The 16535-nt window shown below is 50.2% G+C and overlaps 2 protein-coding genes across 13 annotated transcripts in view; one reads left to right on the top strand and one right to left on the bottom strand.

The window, feature by feature from the left end:
• LOC129381976 (uncharacterized) overlaps positions 1-16535 on the bottom strand; it is a 227644-nt gene that overhangs the window by 87341 nt on the left and 123768 nt on the right. The gene's annotated exons all lie outside the window — the stretch shown is intronic.
• LOC126518504 (uncharacterized) overlaps positions 5178-16535 on the top strand; it is a 212639-nt gene continuing 201281 nt past the window's right edge. For 7 of the 12 annotated variants that reach the window (XM_072287100.1, XM_072287106.1, XM_072287103.1 and 4 more), the window contains exon 1: positions 5180-5566. The gene's annotated coding sequence lies outside the window, so the exon portion shown is untranslated. Of the gene's footprint in view, positions 5567-16535 lie in introns of all 12 variants that reach the window. The other 5 variants (XM_072287109.1, XM_072287107.1, XM_072287108.1 and 2 more) reach the window with 2 other exon arrangements.

Here is a 16535-nt window from a genome sequence, read left to right as displayed (position 1 = left end):
AGAATCACTTGCCTTCGAGTGTTCCACGCCCTTAAGGGTATATACCATGAAATCCTGAATGAAAGCTCCGTTGGGTATCAGTTCCATCTGACGAATACGAAACTCATCCAGGTTGGCATGTTTTATGGGCACTGCCATAGAATGCTTGAGCGAGACAAAGACGCGCATGATATGCGCCCTGAATGGCCCCTCGCGGCCCGCACTTTTTGGCTTTCATTGAAGGGACTGCAATATACTGCATATCTGACACAACAGATGGCAGTCGTTGGTGTGGGGCGAGGGGGGGGGGCGTAATCTGGATTGATAATTGCCATGAGTACTTCTGCCTGACTTTCGCTGTCTCAGCCAATCGGCACACTATCACAATCTGTATCCCTGATAGTGAACGATCGATAACTCAGCTCCGTGGTCGGAGACTTGCGGATAACTCATACGCTCAGTGGACCCCAGGAGGGTGTCTCCACCAAGCTCTTTCGGGCGAGCTGATGATGATGAGTCTTCAAAACATGGCAAGTTCACCACAGTGGAGGATGCATGTGCCAGGAATCGGGGGATTTGTACGCACTTATAATCGCAGGAACGAATTAAGTACAGGCAATAATAAAACTGGGGAGAAGTTATTGCTTGAGAAGTCGGGCCAGATGATTCACTCAGGCTACTTTCTTTTCCACGCAACAATGAAACAGCAGTTTCGGTTTCGCCATGTGCACACGTGGTTACTGGGAGGTTAACCAGAATGAATGTTCTTTGGCTACCCCGATGTGTTTTTCTGCGTGTGGGCCTCCGAGCAGAATGTGTTTCCCTTTTCCGCATATAGCCGATGTGCACTTACTAATGGACCATTTGCAAAAATGATGTCGCGAATGCGAGAGAAAGGCATCTTTCCAACCAAGAATACCTCTACCATAGATTGGTAGGACAAATTATTGTTTTCATCGAATAGCCTCACTATCAAGCCCAACGCAGCACGCCGAACGAGCTGGCGCCCAACGAGTAGACGCAAACAGTGCTCGGCGGTCTGAAGAACGAGCGGGCTGGCGACTGCGGGGAAGCAGAATTGGCGGAAACAGCCAGACCACTTGCAATGCACCGTACTTTCGCATCCCTTCGGCTTGGTGCCTGGATTGGGAGAGGCAGAGCGGGCCTGGCCGTGAGAAAGGCGTTCACTAGCCGGCGATCTGCAGGGCACATTTCTGCGGTGGTCTTCACCTCCGAGCCACGGCGTTTACATCAACGCGATGGGAAAGAAGTGCGATTCCCGCAAATGCGCCTTACGGCGGTGTTCGACTGTTTATACCCGAGGGATCCCAAGCGTGGACCCAGGAATACTGTGTACGGTCACTTGCTACGAGAACGAGCAACAACAGCGGCATAGCAGTTGTTACCACGATGATCCGTGTCTGCGGGGTCGGACGAAGGTGGGAACGATCGGTGACATACCAGAAGCAATGATTGTCGTGGCTGTGCCGTGAGAAAAATTGCTGTCGAGTCTGAGAAAAATAGACAACTCCTGCGGAAGACTGCACCCAAGTCAAAACCAATGAACAGCTGCTGGGAAAGAGTACTGGCAAATTCTGGACCATTGGACAAATTATGGTACGGAGAACTGGCAGTTGATTTCATGTTACTGTGCATTTCAGTGCGAGATTATATTTAAAGAGAGGATCCAACCTTTGGGGAAACAGACACACAGGACGGAGATTGAAAATCTGATCAATTACCGTTTTTGTCTGGAAAAGCCGAGCTTAGCAGAAGACCTGAAGCAGTGTTGCGAGTAGGAATCTCGGAGGGTAAATTGAATTACGTGTACGACCACATAGTACCAGTCGCACCAAGCTTCACAGACCCAACTCTTTACATCCCCCACCCGTCTCTTTCTGCGAAGATTAGGCAGTGATAAAGGCAACACCTGCTGTTTTCCAACAAGGAACGCTCGTTCACAGACAGTCTTTCGCACTCTTAAGTGCCCCCTCTCTTTCAGGGAGGAAATGAGGAGAGAGAGATAGAGAGAGAGAGGGGGGAGGGTGGCTTTTCAAAAATTACTGCGAAAATTGCACGTCCTCGTAGTTGCCCTATACGCCTGGTCACCGGTGACCGTATATGCTCATCAAAACTGAGAGCTGGGCGAGTTGGTGCGGTTCCATCTTAACGAAAAAGTGCGCGAGAAATAGCTAGACGTTTCTCTCTTTCTCTTCCACTTCCTTTTCGCGCACTTTTTTGTTAAGATGGAACCATGTATGCTGTCAATCAATACCCTTTACCAGCGCCGAACCCTAGGACAGTAGAGGCGATGAGCTGGTTCAAAGCCACCCAGGGCAGGATTCGGTGGTGATAAACACGAAGCCGTGGAGTGGGAACAATACTTCGTTAAGCTGGTCTTTTTCTCTTCGACTGGCCGACTTTGAACAAATATTCCAGGCAGAGTTATTGGCTATCACCTTAGCTCTATGAAAACTTTCCACATCCATTTCCTCAGCTGCAATCATAACCCACTCCTTGTCCGTTTCTTCCGCTCTATCAGTGCCAAATTCGTCTTTCATTCTACGAGAATTTTATTTCATCTATCCTCAAACATTTACGCCTCATCCATTTGGCATGGGTAGCAGGACACATGAGCCTAACTTTAAAGCAGTTAGCAGACGCGTAACCTGTGGTATCTCTCAAAGGCCCACTACTCAGGATCATGAGACCTTCATTTAAAGAATTTGCTGTCCAAGAGGATTATTTCAAATTATGTGTATTGAATAACATTCATTTCCAGCATCTTAGATTACCTTAGCACAGCAGATGGTGCCTAACAAGAAAATTTGAAGTTTCATTTACGAGAATACGTTGCCGAATATCAATGCTTAATTTTTATTCCAACAGGTCTGGTATGGCTCCTTCTGCTAAATGTTATTAGTTCAATGAACCGGAAAGATGGAAATTTTTTTTTATATGATGTCGTCGGTTCGACGTGCAAGGAAAACTACTTGAAGGTTCCCTTCGCCAACTTGCAGTGGTCATTACGCTCCTTGTGATACAGTCTCTTGGGACGTCGGCACTAGGATACTGCTATAAGAACGTATCTGATGCCATATTTAATTTTATAAGTGAAACAAAAATACTGTCGTGTTAACTTTATCGGTGTTTTATTTATTTTTTTCTCGCCACCAAAAAAGCGTAGCTTAATATTAACTATTCGTATTCATTTGACATTTGGAATTTTTATTCCAACAGGTCTGGTATGGCTCCTTCTGCTAAATGTTATTAGTTCAATGAACCGGAAAGATGGAAATTTTTTTTTATATGATGTCGTCGGTTCGACGTGCAAGGAAAACTACTTGAAGGTTCCCTTCGCCAACTTGCAGTGGTCATTACGCTCCTTGTGATACAGTCTCTTGGGACGTCGGCACTAGGATACTGCTATAAGAACGTATCTGATGCCATATTTAATTTTATAAGTGAAACAAAAATACTGTCGTGTTAACTTTATCGGTGTTTTATTTATTTTTTTCTCGCCACCAAAAAAGCGTAGCTTAATATTAACTATTCGTATTCATTTGACATCTCATTCTTAATGGCCCAAGTTTTCGTCCTTTTTACCTACTACCGCCAGATTCGCAGTCAATCCTCCGTAGTGGTTTGAGCCATGGCCATCGACACCGAACCAAACCAAACTTCGTTCTGCTATAGTGAACTAGAATACTAGATATTATATAGATATATAGATAATAGATACAAGGTATTCTAGTACACTGTAGTTCTGCTATTCCTGGTCCAAATTATTTGGATGGAAATTTCTCCCGAATGCGCATCAACATTATTTCTATTGAACGGGAACAATACATTCCCTCTCCTTGCCGTGAACACGTTTGGGCGTACTCAGCTAGTCGCGACAGGAAATTTTCCTGCAGTATTCTCGGAAAGGCCTCGTGTTCTCTCTATGGAAAAGTATTTCGTTCCGCGAAACACCCTCCCCGAAGCACAGCCGGGAGAGAGGGCATTTGCCTGTAAATACGAAGCTGCCGAATGGGAAAAATGCTTCGTTTTGCTATAGTGTGTAGCCGAGATTATTTCGTTGGAAAACACTTTTCCCGCGCCTACGCACAAGCATTCCTGCATATGGTATACTGAATGGAAACAATACATTCGCTCTCCTTGCCGGGAACACGTTTGGGCGTGCTCAGCTAGTCTAGTGGCGACATGACAGTTCCCTGTAGTATTCCAGGAAAGGGGTCTCCCCTCCCCTAGCCCGGCCGTGGCCGAGGACAGTTCGTAGCAGCGTCTTGCCGGCCATATTCGCGACCTGACGAGCATGATCGGCAAGGCGGTCACGGTTGGGAATCTGTCGTCGCAGAAACATTGTCCTTTGGTCTTCCCCACCCTGACACCACTGGCGAGTGTCGAGTTTTCCCGACTGCCTCTTAACCCACCCCTGGTTTTTCACCAGCTGAATGGCTGCAGAAGCTTAGTGAACTGCAACTTTTCTCGTTGGAATTTTTCTGACAGAATGAAAGCTGGAGCCGCCGCGCGATTCTTCACGCTCCTTTCCCGAGTTTCGAAAAACTCCAGTGCGCGCCTGAGCACGCGCTCTCCCACAAGGCCCCCAAGCGGGGCCTCAAAATAAACGGAAAGCCGATACGCCGGAGACGCCCGCAAAAATAAACCGGCGCGGCGTCGAGTGCGCGCGCACGTGCACAACATGGTCTACCGAGCGCAGGCTAGACCGCTCGGAGCGGCTTGCGAGCAGGCGCGCAGCGGTGCACGCAGCCAGCCAGCTCTCACTGATCACGGCGGTCCACGCTTGCCAACTGCGGATTGACCCAAGGGCTCTCATTATGTGCCGGAGGCGCTCCTTCAAGCCTCGTGCACACACCAGCACAGACGCGAGCGAAAAAGAGCTAACGATAAATGCACAATGAGCACGGGGGGTAATGGCGTGGCAAATGGCCGCCCGGAGAGCGCGACAACATCGGCGAAGCAGTTTCTCAAAGGCCACGCCACGGCCTCGTTCGAAGCAAACACAAGCAGACGACGCGGCAGCTCCAGCCCGCCTCCCCCGCGGTGCCCCAAAATGGACTCTACCCGAGACGGCCTCCTCTGCTCTGCGCATGCGCAACACCACGCGCTTGCCTGGCCAATAGGCGCTAGCCAGAACCAGCGCATAACCGCTTCCTTCATTGGCTTGAATTTGGGCCGCCCAGGCAGTGTTCCCATGCCGCTGGGGTAGGCGGGACCAATTATCATGGGAGACTACGAGCTGCACATGACGTCACATGCTCGAGCGACCAATAGTGGGGCAGGGTTTTCGTCGCAGAAAGTTGGCCAGGCGGACGCTCAAGAAGGAAAGAGGTTCTTGCGTTTTTCTGGGGGTGCGACGCCGTCAGCGTTGGTTGCCGCGCGTGGATCGTCGACTGCCTGTGCGCATTTCGTTTCGCGAAAACCTCGGTGGCATCACTGTGGCTTGTGTGTGTGAACACTGTGTGTGATATATCTGCGACACATTCGCTTTGGATAACCGGCACGAAGCAGCGACGACCACTTGGATCTAACGACGACTCGCGGAGCTCGCACCGCCATTTCGGTGAGTCGCCCAAGCATGTGCTCCTGATACGAGCATGGTCGCGTTCGTAGCAGTACCATATCGCTGCTCCTGAAGCGGTGTACGTTCTCTTCGTGACGCTTTTCTAGCACGGTTTGCTCATATATTGTCGAGTTTTGGGTATTTTTGAATTTTATTTATTTATGTTGTGCGTGTGCATGGAGCGCTATTACGACCTGTCTTCGAAATTTGCGATTTTCGAACCTCACGTTGGCACCCTGCCCGACGACAGCCTTACAGATTTTGCAGTACACCTATCCGACTTCAGACTTCTTTAGTTGTTTTGTGCCACTGCGGTTACGGCTGGCTGCCTGTCGTCCCGCATAATAATCACGCGACGACAAACGAACCAACGAAGCGACCCACGGTCCCAGTCATAATTTCCATAGTGGGAAGGGGCGAGAGAGAAAGAAGTCAGCGAAGCAAACACAACCACCTTGGCGCGGTCGACGGAGCAATGAAAATAGCTGCAACGGCAGACCGAGCGCTTGCATCGACCGAAGCGGAGTGCGAGGAGGCGTCGTTGCATAAAGCGCAGACACAAAACGGTCGCCGTTAAATAATATCCGCAGAAAAAAACATGGCGAAGCAAAAAGTTTCAAGTGGAGATCACCGTCAATACCCGACAGGAGGCGCTCAGAACGTGGCCCTCAGGTTGCCATGGCGACCGCGGACGCCCCCTCCAGCCGTGTCGTCTGCTACAATGGCCGTCCTGCTGCTGCTGCTGCTTCTACACGCGAGTTCGTGCATCGGCCGCTCACTGGGCGCTGCGTGTTCGCGAGGCTCGCAGCTGAGTTTGCTCGAACATCTGATCGGCTCCGGCCAGTTTTTACCTCTCGCTCAAAATAAGCGCTAGCCAGCGCACTCGACGGCTGCTAGGGGACGGCCGTTTTATGCACGGCCAAGCTTTTCTTCGAAGTCATCCGCTCGCGACCTGCGCATCTCGGCCGCCTTACCATCTCGCTTTCTGCAGCCCCCCTCTTTTCATCCCCCTTCACTGCGTCAGCTGCCATGCCCCACTCGCCTGTTTGTTGCAGACAGCTATCGGCTCCACGAGTCCTTCCGGGAGCCGGCCCGAAAAAGACGGGGGGTCGGAAGGGGGGTAAGCGGGCAGGGGGCACTCTTCGCAAATCCCCGTCGCTCCGGATGTGTTCCACCCACCGCTGTCGCTTTGTGCGTTTGCTTCCTTCGCTTTCCCTGCGGCCGCACCCCGCTGATACGAGTGCCTGTAGTTTTCCTCCTGCGGGGTATCAGTTGGGGGCTCGTCCGAGCAGTGCCTATGTGTGCTCGGTTCCCAGGGGGAACGCATGTGGGGGAAAGAGCCCGCGGGGGCTCGCTCTGAAAGAGCGTTAAAGGAGGGGAGGGGGTAACAGTAGATTTGCGCGACTCGCTTGCTGGACTGAACCGTCGGCGTCGGTCCGCCCTTCCTTTCCCGCTTTCCGTCTCTCTCGCACGCGCGCGGTGCATGACGGGACGAAAACAGCCGGCAGTCCTCGCGAGTATCCGTACCGGCCTGCGGCGGGTGCCTCTTGGCTTGCTTCCCCAGAACGGTCGTCGACGGTTTCAAATGCGGTGCTGTGTGATGCGGCATTTCGACTGTTCTCCAGAGCGGATTGAACCCAAAACGTTCACGCTGTTTCTACGCAGCCTTTCAGGGTGACGGCATGCAGCATTTGCGGACGCGAGAAATGGAGCAGTGAACGGTCGTGTGCGTGTCGCCGCCTCCACGGACGTGTAGACGCTGGTTTGCTCTGCGATCGATACGGCGTCCTCGGCTGTTTTGGATATCTGATCTTGAGCTCCATGCATCTGGGTTTGGTTTTATTCTCCGCCTTGTGTGACCGTGTTCAAGCAGGTTGTATTGGTTTTGTGAACTTATATTCGTGTAACCTGTTCTCGATCTTTCTATTTTTGTGTACAACTGTGGTAGAGCGTTTTGCAGTGCTGCGCTATTGGATGGCATTTCGCCAGCATCGGTTTCGCCCTTTTCGTTTCGTGGTACTTCGACAACTCGTTAGTCCACCTTGGTGCAAGTTTGTCTTACCCAGTGGAATAGATTTGATGCGCCCACCTTGTCCTACCTTACCTATATTTGGTAATATCGGCGCGCTTGCCGCGTAATACATTTCCTTCGGGAAACAGACGATTATGTGAACTTGCAAACTTGGTCCTTCTCACTTCGAATTTTTTAAGGTGTCTGGATGATCGTATGTCGTTAACCGAGTAGCGTATTGTTACTTCGCTAAGACATTGCTTGCAGTCTTTTAATGCAATTGACTGTGCTGGTTGTGTCCCTGCGATTTCATCGCTGTAGCTTGTTTTTCATATTTGACATCGTCGCAATCAGCTTTTATACTTCACTGTTGCTTCTTTTGGATTAGGAATGGATGCTCCGCACGCATAATTTGTTGTTGCTTTGAAATGCAGACACGCCTTTCGGTTAACATGCAAGGGTTGTCAGGCCTGACAGAAGCTTTTTTTCTTCTCTTATTGTACAAGGTCCATATCTCTTCATATATGTTATAATCGTTCGCAAATTGCTTCGGTCTGGGAGCACTTGCGTTAGGTCTGTTCTCCGCAGGCGCAGAATATATACAGAATATATTTTGCCCGATATCATCGAATCTTAGACTCTGCCACTGTCTCCGTCGTGGCTTGGTCAGCATTTGTGTTTCAAAAAAATTACAAGAAAGTTAAACATGGTCTATAGTCGAAGTAACCTACTTCGATTCTTGTTTAACGCTTGCTTATTCCCTACAACAATGGGTATTTTTCGTGTGTTCTTCATTTTGGTGATTCCCGAATAAAGTTGCCTCTGGCTTGTTGTGCACGATTTGTGTGCGAGAGTGTTCGTGTTTGTGCATGCCGTTCATGCGTTCTTCTTTGATTCAAGGACGAACTGCCAGTGTTTTGTTTATGGCGCCACAAACTCTTGATTTTGAGATCTGCGTTTCGCACAATATTATCGCTACTAACCGCCGAGCAAGCAAAACATAGCGTGCATAGCGTTAACTGGTGAGCATGTTACCTTACCTTCTTGAAATCGCAGTGCGCTGTATGGCGCGTCGTTACGTGCCTTGCGAAGTTTCGTTGGGTAGAACTACGGTGCATCGATATCACAGTGTACCGATGAGGCACGCTTGCGCACCGTGAACATCTTTCTTTTTTTTCTGGTACAGACCTATTTCTTAGGTTAACTGCAGTTACCGGTATCATTGAAAAGATAAAAGAACGGTTTCATCATCTCGATGTCGCTAGCTACGTTTACCGGTGCCTTCGCAAGTGAGTTGTGTTATCTCACTGTGTATTGTAGTTGACAAAAATGGGTGGCTGTCCCCGAGTACGAGTGAATCAATCGCATCGTGACAAACACACACAAAAAAAAAGAAGAACGCACCTGTTCATAACTTTCCATGCGCAGTTTACAGTCATTTCTTCTGAGGACATCCGCGTGACCAAATTATTAGTCGTCCAACGACTGCGCCGGCCAGGCCAGCTTACATGCCGACCTAGCCTTTAAGTACGCAGACACTGCTTCGAAGCAGTGTCTGCGTACTCTGTTAAAGCACATTTCTCGGAGAAATATTTGAGGCGCTTTTGTCGACCAGACGAGAAACACTCGTGGATTGTTGTGTGACTTTGGCGGCAACGCGATAATTCAGCACTTCATAACGGTCGCGCGCAAAAGCAGAGTATTCGCGGTATACTTCGGTATGTTCGAGTATGACGCGCAGTGTTCTCGAGTGCAGTAGTTTGCGCAATGTTCTGGAAGTCGGCTGGCCGTGCAAGAAAACCTGTTTCTACAAAACACTGTCGTGCAGACTCAACTTTCGTGCTTTCCGAAAACGAAACGAGGAATGCCGTTCGTCTGTCGCGCTTCTCAGCGAGTTCGGGTCTTTGACCGTAGTGTCTGCCGCACAGAGTAGTAGCATGGGTGGAGCGTGTCTTCGCACAAGGTGTGAAATAAGAGCGACCTTCTTACTGAGATACAGGTACAGGACAAAAATAGAACCAAATTTTCGTATTGATCCTCCGAAAACTGAGAAAGCAGTGCTCCAGCATCGCCTCTATCTAAACTTTAGTAAGCTAGTTTAATCGCGATATTGTTCTGCCACTTTCCACGGGAGCTGAAGAAATGCAGTGTGCAGCCGAACCACTGCGAAACAGTCACTTTAATAGTCGTCTAGCTCGAGTGAGCCGGCGCCTACGCAGAAGGCGCCGTGTAGTAGTAGAAAGTGCGCGTTTGAACGCAATTCTCTAGGATGCAGTTTCCTTCGCTGTGACAACGCTCTTTCCAATACTTCACCTTCATGTGGTTGCGATCAGCGCGCGAATCGACGGCAACGCAAAGCGAAGGACACAAGGACGATCTCTGTCCCTTCGCCCGCCCCTTCCTCCGTGTCGACGAGGCACCCGCGGAACTTTCTGTAGTTGAACGAAGTAAAATTTTCTGGAGATTTGCTCTATACGTGTGTCACTGGGAGGTAGGTGTTCCTGCACTTTCTAAACGTTGAGCATTGTGGCTGGCCAGAGAATACGCGAGCCACATGCATTATGGGCTCTTTTGAGTTTCTGCAACGAGACAGTGATGTCACTGCTGACGCCGTCGATTGGCGAAGGTCGCAGCATCGATCTTATAGGATGCTGTAGCCGCCTGAGAGAGGCAGTGCGCTTTCATGATATCTTCGACGGAGCAACGACCCTCGCGTTCTGAAAAAAAAAAAAAAAAGGTCTGCGCACGGCGCGTCAGTCGACGCTGCCTGGAAAATTCCTGCCGCTGCCCGTATAATGTCGCTTGCATGGCGTGTGTATCTGTACACAGAGAGAGCCGTCTCGGAATTCTTCGCCTCTTGAGTGGCAGACACGACGACCGTCGGCGAAAGAGCGATGCGTTTCGATACGTGGTCAGTGCTCGCGTATGCGAGGACCTTAATGTCGACATCTCTCGCTTCTCTATTGGGCGAGTGACGTCGGTGGGTGTGCGCGTCGGATCGAAGTGCGTCGAGCTACAGGCGCAGTTTGGGGGCACATGTAGAGATGCACGGACAATCTCGAAATGTTTGTCTTTTCATGTACGTAAAAAAAAAAAAATGGAAAGAGCAGTGTTGAGGCGTGGCTTTGTCCTGTTTTAATGCCTGCCTGTACTTGCAAAGATCCGCCCACCTGGCACGCTTGCATTTGCAATACTGTAACATTTTATTTCAATCAAGAAGGTCGGTTGTGGGTAAAAGCTGCTCCCGGAAGAGCGGCTTCACAGAAGCCCCCTTTACACTCAGCTATCGACTATATATACATATAGCAGCATGTACGCGACGCTGTAAAAAAGAACATATCTTATACTGGTATGAACGCTGTATCTTACATCTGATGCCTGCGGGAATATTATGTACGACAGTCGTGCAACATGTTCCTATAACCTGAATAGTTTGTGAAAGTCGTGGTGCCGCTGTTTTGAAGGCAACGGTAAAGTAAACGTGTATGAAGTATAAATAACGCGTTTAATCGACTACGTATGTAGGCATGTGCGCGGAACGAAGACACAAGCGTGCGTCCTGGGAGCTTGATGACAACTGACTTTATTTTCTGTCTGCTGGCGCCTTCTAGAGACGCTGGTTTCCCTTGATCCTCGCGCTGACAGCGCCACGGCTGCAGCTCGCGGTGCATTCCGAGTTCACTGCACGTTTTCGACGACTTCCCTTCGTTTTGCGCCGTGCTCCCTAATCGGCTGCAGAATGTAGCGTATAGAACATATATATCGCCGTATACACCGCTGGTAGTTATCGCACGCGCCGGCTCTCAGGTGCATGCACGACGAGCCTTGGGAGCTACGTTGTCCGTTAATTCAAGCGCAACCACAACGCGCGGCGTCGTACAGTTACTGTATATGCAAACAAAGCTACGTTTGGAAAGGGGGTTGACCGTGGGGCCCGATTTTTTTATTAGTCATATCATAAGAAGCCAACAAACACTGACACCAAGGACAACATGGGGGAAATTAGTTGTGCTTAATAAATGAAATAAAGAAACGATAAATTAATGGAAAAGAAAGTGGATGAAAAAACAACTTGCCGCAGGTGGGGAACGATCCCACAACCTTCGCATTTCGCGTGCGATGGTCTACCAATTGAGCTGCCGCGGCGCCGTTTCTCCGTCCACTTTCTTGGGTATTTATGTTTGCTATTAGAACCCTGGGAGTGTTAGCCTGCGCCACCACTCACGGACCTTGGCGGCGGATGTGGAACATCCTTTCTGCCGCAGGCGTCACGAGAACGTGATCTTTTTCGGTGAAGGCAACCGGTCAATAAACCCACGCATGCTACCTGAAGGCACCAATGTTGCCGGATTCAGTGCCCTCGTTATGTAATAAACGTTGTCCTTGGTGTCTGTGTTTGTTGGCTTCTTATGACAAAGCTACCTTTGGTGGCATATACAGTAACTCTAGCATGGACAAACGTTGGCGTCTGACGAGCGTCGCTTCCCGTTGTTGCATTCTTTTTGGCGACGCAGAAGATCCATGGGGCCAGGGGCCTTTGTGCCGTTGCTTCTTGGCTCGGTTCAACGCAGAATTGATTCGCTCGCGTTCTCTTGCACAAGACAAAGTCAAGTCTCAATAACGCAATCACTGCTAACAGTAAAGAGCTTTAGGTTAGGTGACGCAAGAAGCGCCTTGCTCACCCAAAGTCTGCTCGGGCAATGAACTATGTGGCAATGAAGCGGAAGCTGCAGAGGTGCACATGTGTTACTGCGCCGAGCAGTCCGGCGCAGTTTGGAGCGCTTCCTGTTTCCCGGAGTATAGATGCCGATTCTCATTTGGCCGAACGCGGAAGAGAAAAGTGAAACAAAGAAAAGTCAAATTTAACACTAAGCGAGTGCGTTTTATTACCTTGCTTTAGCTTAACCTAACGCGAATAAGACTTCGGCACTATTTTCGGGAGTGGTGGTACTTGTGCGCGCTTTGCCTCCGCATCTTTCCCTTTTTTTTTTCTTTGTTGCCGCATAAACTTGTCCGCGAGTAGAGCAACGCGGTGCCGCGTAGACGCCAACGGTCGCTTGTTCTGTGCTTTTCCTTTCTGCAACGCACAACTTGAAAGTACGGCACATAAGAACGCCATGATTGGATAGTTTAACGCCTTGCATAGTTTGACGCCTGGAGCACAGCGTGATAGGTAACACATGATGATCCCCCTCCTAACGAATTGCCTCTCATCTAAACCAGCGTCGTTTGTATTCCCGGCATATTCTGGTGTTGATGAAACAAGCTAGCACGAGAAAAGAAGAATAAAAAAAGCAGAGTTAAGCGTTGCATCATGTTAGACGAGGTTCTGCCGATATGTTGCGATGGCCGTGGACGCATCCACGCTGCCCTAATCAAATAAAATGTACCGAGAATATGTTGCTAATGAGCTTTTACAGAGTACACTCGATGTCGTCTAGTTAACTCGTTCGCGCGAAGCGAAACGCGCTTGAACGAGTGCTTTACATTCTGTCGTTTCTTTAACTTGCAGGAGCGTCAGGCAGGAACGTTGTGACATGGCGCCGAAAAAAAGAACTTCTGCTGCGTAAATTTTCTTGCGCTTGACCGTTTGCATGGCTACCTTCAAAAGCAATAATGTGTATTGACAGTGGTAGCTGACAGTGCGCGCTCGTATTTGGACTTCGCGTACAAGCCGTCCCGCACTACGCACAGAGTGGGTGTGTGTAAGATACGCATGTTTCCGCCTCCTCGGTAGTATGAAAGCTTCATAATAGCAAGTTGTCGCCCAGACGCGCATCTGAAACATCCGCAGTGATTATTATAGTACGGCTGTCTGCGGTGACGTTGAACGGTCGCCTTTTATTGCGATAGTATTTGCATGCGGACGCTCGAACCGCGTTTAATTGCGCCGTCGTCTTGCTGTCCTGCCATTGACGGCACATGCCAGTGCGTATAGAGGCACTTTATTCTAGAGACGCGCATGCAGTGCGTTTGACTCCAAAAGCGACAAAGCCACATGCACCGTCACGCTCCGTTCAGTCGGCTCTGCCGAGGCTGCAGGGCTGCGTATACTGGCTTCCACTGCTGGCACATCGGCGTTCTGCGCACAGACATTAGACAGCTTTAGAATAGCAAACATCACTTACAGTGTGTACAGGGACCAAAAGAACGACGACTGGCCCGTACCCAAACCCTGCTTTAGAATAGCGTTTGTCGCCTTATGTACGTTAAACGTAAGCACCTTTGCGGGACGTTGCAGTGCCTGTCCTTTCAAGTCCTTTAGTTCACCGTACAAAAACGCAAACCTAAAGACATAAAACATGGTGCCGTCTGGCGCCTCATGCCAAGCGTATCCAAGCCAAGATGATCCATTAGCAACCACGTCCTGCCGTTGCTATATTATATATAGCTATATGGACGCGTCTCGTTAAGCGTACGGGCGCCACATTTGCCGAACGATCTCAGAAAATGGACGCTCTGTGCGCGCATAACTAACCTTTCAGGCCAGTTTAGAGAAAGCGAAAGCTCGTTACAGTAGTTACTGTCGATCAACGCAAGTGAGAACGTAGCCATCACGAGATTTCACGCTGAGGCGGGAGGCATGGTTGCCGCCATGTTGGACAACGCTATTTCTTAGCGTCCGTAAACATTACGAACGTTAAGCTCGCTAAATAACGTACGTTATCATAGCGCTCGTAAACCGCAGAAACGCTGTAATGTTCCGAGCATGCACAGTGAGGACGACGCGATTTATTTATGTACGTAATGCTTTTACGTTTGGTTGCAAACCCTAAACTAAAACTGTTTGTTACAAAGTGTTCCCGCTGAGCAGCTGCGTTCATAACCACACCGTGACACGTGCACACACACTGGTCAGAGTGGAACAGACAGCAAATAAGGGCAAGCTAGATTTATGCAGTGATTTCTTTGGACGCTTAAAATACGCCGACGGTTTTCCTTCGGTCGCATCTCGTGCGACACCGCTGGCAAGGTCCTCAGCACGCCAGAATTCCGAATACTAAACCTTGCTGTCGCTTTCCGTGCTTCTTCACCTTCCTGCGAAACTAACGGTTTCTTCGGCGTCTATCGTGTCTACTTTTCGGAAATTCGTGAATACAAAGGGGAACTTGGAAACCCTGCCTGCTAACTGGTAGTATTATTGTCATGACACGTAACTTGAATACTAATAGCTTAAAATTGTTTCCTCGTATTTGGGCTGTTTTGAGCACAGGAAAAGCTTCCCGGAACTTGCTGGGTTGATCCTTGAGTGTAGTCCTTGTTTGTCGGTGAACCATTAATATAGGCGCTGTGAAATATCCATGACGTCACGGTGACGTGGTGCAGCCGGAATTCACAAGGCTTCAGTCTTTCTTCCTTTTTGACTCTTTTTCTGGTTCAACGCGCCTTTTCTCACAAAAAATAAAAAGGATGCCGCATTGCTATTGCAGATGCGCAGTGTACACGTACAGCATGACCGAACATTCATTGTAAGTGTAGATGTATATCTTTTTTTTTTTTTTTTTTGCCCCCTGCAATGCCGCCTAATGGTCGGCAGACGCGCAGGACGACGACGCCGGGCAAGCTTTTCGCGCGGACGCGTGGTCTTCGCGCCATATGCGACTCGTGGGGTTTCTTTTCCCGACCAGGCCGCAGGCTAAGGCGGAGGTCCGCTGAGCCTCGTTGCATGCAGCATCGGGCCACGCCGCGAACAAGTGCACCTTTAAATACATTGTATATAACTCTCGGCCCTATACCCGTACACGGCCGCGCGAGCACACAATCCACCTCGACGGGCGAGGACATTCATCACCGCCACTGGCGTGTGTAATGCTGCCGCATCAGCAGCAGCAGCTATATGCTGGGCCGCCGCGATGTCCCACGGTATAGCGACAGCAGGCGCGGGCCTTCTTTCCTTTGAAGACGCCGCCCCGTCGAGCCGCGTTCGTTGGTCGGGCCCGGGTCAAGCCGCGGCATGCGTGCCGGCTTAGTCCCGCGGTCGCACCCGTCACTTGCGCTGCGTGATTCGTCGTTGCGCTCGACGACGACCTCATCATTGTGGTGACTGTGCTACTCGGGGAAAGGGGGAGTGGGTGCAGGTATGCATGCCTGTCCCCTCGGAATCGTCGGACCGATCGGCAGACGCTGCATGGTCGACACCGAGCGACCAGTGTGTAGTTGTGCGATTTCGTGGTGGCGGTCGTCCTCGTGTGGTCATTTTTGTCCAGCGCTGATTGCACGGGTTGCGCGCGGCACCTTGATCCCCCGTCAGACGTGGTGGTTGACCCACGATGAGAAAGAGAGTGAGAGAGAAAAGATGCGGAATTGGATTTCGGAACGTCGTCGCGCCGACAGCCGATGCGGTTTATCTTCCAAACGCTCGGCATAGTCTGTGTGACGGTTGCCGGCGAAAATTGGAAGTGGCGGCGCGGGAAATGCGTCAGGGCCAATTATAGGGGCCAGCTGGCGCGGACTCTTCTGCCCAAACTGCATGCGTGCAGAGAGCGAGCAAGGCACGGTATATAGGTTGCTGTACTCTGCAGGCGAGCTTGGAACGTGCGCGCTGCATTTTGTGCGATGCTCACGTTGTGCGGTCATTTCTGTCCGTCGATGTAGAGGGAGGTGCGGTGACGCGTGTAGAAATCACGGGTGCGATGCTTTTAAGACGTGGGCGCTTATAAACTAGAGCCGAACGTAAACAGCGAGTCCTTGGACGATTGCTTGACAACCTTCGAACACCGCGCGAACGGACTGAACGGCGATGCATTCTGTGCATTCCGTGACGGACCAGAGATTGCTGCTTAGGTTGGTTACCTTTCTCTGCATTCGCGTATACTAAGCAGCTGTTCTCATAGCGGTACGCAAAAATGACGTGGGGCAAGGAGCGCACGGCATATATAGAGTGAATAAGGCCAGTCGGTCGCCTATGGCGCTACACCGCTTGGAGACCGAGGGCGAGATACATCTTCAATAAAGCTA

The sequence above is a fragment of the Dermacentor andersoni genome, chromosome 3 (assembly GCF_023375885.2).
Source record: "Dermacentor andersoni chromosome 3, qqDerAnde1_hic_scaffold, whole genome shotgun sequence".
NCBI classification, from domain to species: domain Eukaryota; kingdom Metazoa; phylum Arthropoda; class Arachnida; order Ixodida; family Ixodidae; genus Dermacentor; species Dermacentor andersoni.
This window is presented reverse-complemented; position numbering and strand designations above follow the sequence as displayed.